The sequence below is a fragment of the Otolemur garnettii genome, unplaced genomic scaffold, assembly GCF_000181295.1.
Source record: "Otolemur garnettii isolate 467f Iridium unplaced genomic scaffold, OtoGar3 scaffold00212, whole genome shotgun sequence".
Lineage (NCBI taxonomy): Eukaryota > Metazoa > Chordata > Mammalia > Primates > Galagidae > Otolemur > Otolemur garnettii.
Window position 1 is genome coordinate 1,436,076 of NW_003852607.1, and position 6,866 is coordinate 1,442,941.

The 6,866-nt window shown below is 48.1% G+C and overlaps 1 protein-coding gene across 1 annotated transcript in view; it reads left to right on the top strand.

Annotated features, from left to right (window-relative positions):
• Positions 1-1,651: 1,651 nt before the first annotated feature.
• Positions 1,652-6,866, top strand: part of LOC105886318 (zinc finger protein 347-like) — a 29,263-nt gene continuing 24,048 nt past the window's right edge. The window contains exon 1 of the mRNA XM_012812635.2: positions 1,652-1,706. The gene's annotated coding sequence lies outside the window, so the exon portion shown is untranslated. The remainder of the gene's footprint in view (positions 1,707-6,866) is intronic.

The window sequence follows — 6,866 nt, forward strand, 5'->3', positions numbered from 1 at the left end:
CCTCCAACTCCTGGGCTCAAGCGAGTCTCCTGCCTCAGCCTCTCGAGTAGCTGGGATCACAGGCACCCACCACAACGCCCAGCTAGTTTTTGGTTGCAGCTGTCATTGTTGTTTGGCGGGCTAGGCTGGATTCTAACCCGCCACCTTGGGTGTACGTAGCTGACGCCTTAGCCACTTGAGCCACAGATGCTTGGAAATCAACCTTTGGAAGTTAATGAGCATCTGCAGAGGAAAATGAAAAGGTAATAAGAGGGAAAATCCTTCAGTCTTCAACTTCACTTTGTGACAAGGAGATAATCTCTATCGCTGAATCCCTAGCTGTGCCACCTTCCTGCAGCTTATATTTCTATTCAGAGTGACAGTCTTTCAGAAAAGCAAGATGTGTTTTTGGTTGTGCCAGGAAAACTGGCATGCAGCATATTTGATTTTCTCCAAAATTGCTTAATAAAAAACTTACATAATAAATACATTTTGTTTTAATAATTTCAAGTTGTATGAGGTGGTGCACATGTATAATCCCACGTACCTGGGTAGCTGCAGCAAGACGATCATTTGAGAAGAGAAAACAAAGACCAAAAATATATGAAAATTTAGCCTGGCACATTGGCACACACCTGTAATACTAGCCCTCTAGGAGGGTAAGGCGGGTGGATCACTTGAAATCAGGAGTTTAAATCAGCACGAGCAAGCGTGAGACCCTGTCTCTATTAAAAAGAGAAAAACTACTGGACATTGTGGTGGGTGGCTGAAGTCCCAGTTACTTGAGAGACTGAGGTGAGAGGATTTCTTGAGCCCAAGATTTTAAGGTGGCAATGTACTATGACACAAGAGTCACTCTACTCAGGGTGACAGAGTTAGACACCCTGTCTTAAAATATATGTATATATATAACAATTTTTAAAATATATTTTCGAATAACCTTCATGTTGAACTGACATTTACATGAATTTACAGTACATTCAGAACGTACTGATGTGAGCCTACTATAAGGCCAACAAATTTTATCTTAAAGGTACATAATCTCAAGAGTGTAAGAGAATAACTAGTGTGAAGAACACGTATGTAATTCCCGTTTACATTCAAGAGTTACTGCTTTTTCAAAACAACCCTTAGTGACCACTTACAGTAGCCTGAACACTACAGGCCCCACGGTTGTCCCACTGAAAGTCTCTGAAAATGAGCTTAGGCTTGAAGCCCTCCCTCTGGAGTGAACTGCGAATAGAAACGGAAAGGATTTCTAGTGTGTTCTGTTGGGCATCAGCCTTAAACTACACATTCAGCCCAGGGAGGGGTTTGCAATTCACATTGTAGTTTGCCTCTCCCACACCGACATCCCTGGAGTAGTTAATGTGATTACACAACTTAATTTTAATTGCAGGAACGTTCCTGGATTTAATCACCAGCCGACGCTGACGGTCCCAGCTAGATTCTAGTTTCGTGACTCTGAATAGTTCCTTGCCTCTTCCGACGTCTTCTCCCATAAACCCAGGAAACTGGGCACCTGGGGAACAAGAACGCCCGAATGGTAGGCCCCGCCCAGGCCCGCCCCTCCCCTGCGATCCCGCCCCAAGTCCGTGCCGGCCCTTGAGGTCCCGCCCCGTGTCCGTGCCCGCCCACAACCTGTAAAGTTCCTCCGCCTCTCCTACCTGTGCGGGTTACCTCACACCCGGAAGCCACTCACTGGAACGGACGCGATCCCGAGCCTGGTGAGTTTCTCTTTTTGCGATCACGTGTTCGTTTCTCACTCCCCAGCCCCTCTATACCCGGATTCTAGGGGCCGTTGCGACCTCACATTTCCTCATGGTCCTTCTACTCCGAGTAAATTCACGTCCCAGTGAGCGGCCGGAGTCTCTTCCCTGTGGACTGAGTCGCCCTGAGGCAGGTCCTGGCCCCGGTCTTTCTCCCACAGGTATGGGAGACACCCCATTTTGCACCGTGTCGCTCCTAATGCCCTTGAGTGACCCCTGCACTCCCTCCCGCGCCCCTTAAAGTCCTCACTCAGGTGGGGGATTCACGCACTTCCGGGTCCCAGGGCTCACCCGAGTGTCCCTGGAGGGCAGCGCCGCAGCCCCGCTCTCCGAGGAGCCCCGTCCTGTCCCTGTTCCAGGGTTTCTGCAGACCCCACCTCTGCCCTAATCCGTCCCCTCAGCCCTACCCTGCCGTTGTTCTTGGCGGGTCAGCTCCCCAGGACAATTCTCAGTCACCAGTTCCTCTAAGTGGCGTGTGACACCAAATGTCCTTTCAAAGGTAATTCTTGTGCGCTGTTCGGGCGAGCATGTTATTCCTATTTATTATGATGAATGTGTGGAGTAACAGAGACGGAGAGGAAGTGGGAGGACATAGGAAAACTTAGAGGAAGAGTGAAGGAGACTCAAGGAGAGAGCATACCCTGGAAAAGTGAGGTCTATGAGAACAGAGATCTTCTCAAGAAGGCCCCAAAACAAACCTGCAAGGACCTCCCCGTGGTGACTCAGCTTTAAGAATTTTAAGACACTTTGCTTGGCGCCTGTGGCTCAAGCGGCTAAGGTGCCAGCCACATATACCTGAGCTGGCCGGTTGGAATCCAGCCCGGTCCCGTCAGAAACAATGACGGCTGCAACCAAAAAATAGTCGGGTGTTGTGTTGGACGCCTGTAGTCCCAGCTACTTGGGAGGCGGAGGCAGAAGAATCACTTAGGCCTAGGAATTGGAGGTTGCTGTGAGCTGTGACGTCAAGCACTCTACCCAGGGCGACAGCTTGAGGCTCTGTCTCAAAAAAAAGAATTTTAAGGCACTTGACTGCCTGAGACCTGGAAACTAATATTTGGTTCCACGTCTGTCTGCAAAAGCCACAGCCCGCTTCTCTAGCTTATTCAAACTGACCAATGAGAAAGATACACTTGAGCTGGAACTTTTGAATGGAGATAAAAAGAAGATGAAACCTGTCAGAGAGTGAGGCCATTTTGGACTTTAGTCACCCTTTGCTTCCCTGGAATAAAGCCCTTTCTCTTTTTTTTTTGAAACGGAGCCTCAAGCTGTCCCCCTGGGTAAAGTGCCATGGCATCACGCTCACAGCAACCTCCAACTCCTGGGCTCAAGCGAGTCTCCTGCCTCAGCCTCCCAAGTAGCTGGGACTACAGGCGCCCGCCACAACGCCTGGCCATTTTTTGGTTGCAGCCGTCATTGTTGTTTGGCGGGCCGGGCTGGGGATTCGAACCCGCCACCTTAGGTGTATGTGGCTGGTGCCTTAGCTGATTGAGCCACAGGCGCCGAGCCAAGCCCTTTCTCTTTTAAACAGGGTGTTTGGGTGTTCTTTTGCTCTCCACTGGGCCTGGACTTCCTGGAACACCATGAATACTGCCCAATATAAGACGTGGGAGGGATTCGCAGAGACTGGAGAGTGAAAGCCTAAGGTGTAAGGTAGCAGTGGAGCCAAAGTGGATGTGGAGCAATAGGTAAAGTTTATTTGCCACCTCTGTGAAGGCGGGCTGAAACTCAATAGGCACCATCTTGGAAGATCAAGAGTGCTTACCTTTCAAAGGTTTTAGGTAGGTTGGGTGCAGGAGAATGTTACTTTAGTGTCCTAGTGTCTGGCCATGTAGAGTTTCAGCTGCCTACCTGCTGAGACCACTCTCTTTACTCCTCTGGAGCCATTGTGTCCCATAGTTCCTCCTTCCTGGCTGAGTCCCTGAAGGGATTGGTTTCAGCACAGGTCACTGAACAGCCAAGATAGAGTGCCTTATGCTCAAAATGGATGGCCAGTGCTTGCTCTGATTTTGGAATTCTTCTGGCCAACCTAGCAGAAGGAAGGACACCAGGGGTTGGGGTAGGGGGTGAGGGGAAGTTCCTGAAGCAATTTTCAGAAAACCTAGACAGATGAAGGAAACTAACATAGGGCAACTGGCAGCAAATGGAAAGGGGCCTCAGCCAGAGAGTCCTGGGAAAGCAGGAATGATTGGAAGTCAGGGCAGACAGAGCAGCCTGGTGCTGGGACACCAGAAGGGGGTGACCAGGAGAGCAGACAGGGAACCAAAGCTGGGTGGGAGAGAAGACAGGGTATGTAACAAGGAAGAGGAAATTTAACATGGGGAGCAGATGGGGAAAAAAGAGGGAGAGCTTTGTGAGATTGAGATAGTCAGAAGATTGGGGAGAAAGAGCTGCAAAAGGTGACACCTTTTACAAATGGAGCAGAATTGGTAAAAGAAAGAAAAGAGGGAAGATGGGGAGAAAGAGCAGGAGAGAGGGCCACAGAATGAGGAGCAGAAGCCCAGGGGGAGACAGAGGAAAAGAGAAAAGCAAGAGCAGAGGAGAGAAGGGTGAGGATGAGTGATTTGTAGAGAATGAGGGAGAGAAACACAAGGAAATGAAGACAGAGGAGCCCAGAGCCCAGATGAGTCTTCATGTGATTGTGTGTGATGATTAAGTTGTGACACAGTGTTTCCCCTATTTGTAATCTAATAAGTTTAGCATTTCCTGCAAACTTAGAGACGAAGTTGAGAATTGCACAACTCCTGTTCATAATGCTCATGCATGAAATAATTCCTGGCCTCACAGGCTAGCCTCCATGTGTAGTCCAGATTCAGCCAGAGGCCAGTGAGTTGACTCATTCCATTGAGGGTCACCCTTTTCCATTTTCCTAAGATGGGGTAAGGAGTGTGAGAGTGCCTGAGATAGGAAGAAAAACCAAAGTGTTTTTCCTACTTAAAAAAAATTTTTTTAAAGATAGAGTCTCACTTCGTCACCCTTGGTAGAGTGCAGTGGCGTCACAGCTCACAGCAACCTCTAGCTCTTGGGTCTAGTTGATTCTCTTGCCTCAGCTTCCCTAGTAGCTGGGACCACAGGTACCCACCACAACGCCCAGCTATTTTTTGTTGCAGTTTGGTTGGGGCCAGGTTCAAACCCGTGACCCTCAGTATATGGGGCTGGCACCCCACTCACTGAGCCACAGGCACCGCCCTGTTTTTCCTACTTTTATAATCAGGAAGTCTATGAGTGCTCAACACAGAATATGCCACCTCTGGTCACTGACATGTGTGGGAGTCATTCCTCATCAGCATGGAGCTGTCTGTCAGATACCCATAGGGTGTCCATAAGGTAACTGAGTTGTGACACTGTCTACCTGGACATGGGATCAGATCTTTAGTTGTCGGGCTCAGTCCCATGAGGCTGCCCCACATCAGGTGCCAGTCCCAGGTCCCCAGTAGGGACCAGAACTTATGACTGAACAGCTATAAATTATGTGTTTTATGACTCTTTGCTCCCATTTTCGTAATTTTGCAAAGCTGTTTATAAACTTAGGAAAACATTTTCCAAAGTTTGACTCTTTTGATACGGGAATATTCCAGAGCACATACATGAACAAAAAGAAGCAAGAGCCATTCTCACAGATAAATGAAAACCTGGGAGGGGTGTTGGAAAACATGATTTTTATCCACGTGTGAAGAAACAGTCTTGGTGACTCAGTCCTTGGGATCTGACCCTATCCACATGTCGTTACTATGTCAAAATCAAGTTAGATTATGGGGCACCCAGCTGGGAGTCCCTCAAAGTAATGGTCACTGGGGGAAACCACACAAACATTAGTGACTAGATGTAAAATATTCTGTGTGCAGAATGAGGAGTTTTTCCTATTTCAAACATTAAAGGGAAGACATTTTCTAACAACCCACCTTCCCTGAGGGCCTGGAACCCAGTAGTGACAGGGAATGACATATCTCCACTCCTAGGTGTTGCTGGCCCTGCAATTCTGCATCATTGCCAGTCCCACTCAGAGTCTCACAGTGGCCTGGCATTCTCCCTTCATAGCTTCATCAATTTTTATTTTTATTTATATATTTATGTTTGGAGGTGGAGTGTGTGTCACCTGGTAGAGTGCCCTAGCATTATCATAGCTCACAGCAACCTCAAACTCTTGGGTCAAGAGATCCTCTTGCCTCAGCCTCCCCACTACCTGAGAGTAGAGGTGCCCACCATGACACTTGGGTAGTTTTTCTGATTTTAGTAGACACAGGGCCTCACTGTTGCTCAGGCTGGTCTGGAACTCCTCAGCTCAAGGGATCTTCCTGCCTCAGCCTCCCAGAGTGCTAGGATTATAGGTGTGAGGCACCAGGGTGTCCAGAATTTCTTCCTTGAATCTTTTGTCATCTCTGTCCATAACCTGCCTTTCCTTATTATCTCACGTCATGGTTTAAACCCCTGTGACATGTCTCTGTTTTCCCCATAGCCCTCTCCCCTGAACTCTGGAATTCAGTGTCTCATTGTGTCCTTACCTCTCTGGTGGGCCAAGTAACAGGCATGTCCACTTTCATGTGTCCTAAGGGGACTTCCTGAGCTCTGTGAAACATATTCTCCTAGAGTCCTCATGTCTCAGAGCAGAACAACCCTGTGCTCCCTGGGGCTCATGGAACTTCTTGTCAAATATTTAACATGGTAACTGCCGTGTGAGTTGTACTTAAATAATACAAGTTTTGAACCTGTGGCCTCAGGAAGCCTATATCACTCACATATCGATTGACCTGTCTTGACATAAGGAAACACTATGGCCCCAAGGAATAATTTTCTTATACTGTGTTGTAATATGTAAGACATGGTAAATCTTGCTCTGTTGCCTGGGCTAGAGTGTTGCGTCATCATCATATCTTACAACAACCTCAAACTCTTGGGATCAAGGCTTCTTCTTGTCTCAGCCGGCCTCGTACCTGGGAATACAGGTGCCCACCATGACACCTGGCCATTTCTTCTGTTTTTAGTTGAGGTAGAATCTCACTGTTGCTCAGGTTATTCTCAAACTCCTGAGCTCAAGGAATCCACCTGTCTGGGCCTCCCAGAATGCTAGGATTACAGGGATGAGCCACTGCACCGGGCCAAGACATATCTTTTTTTTTTTTT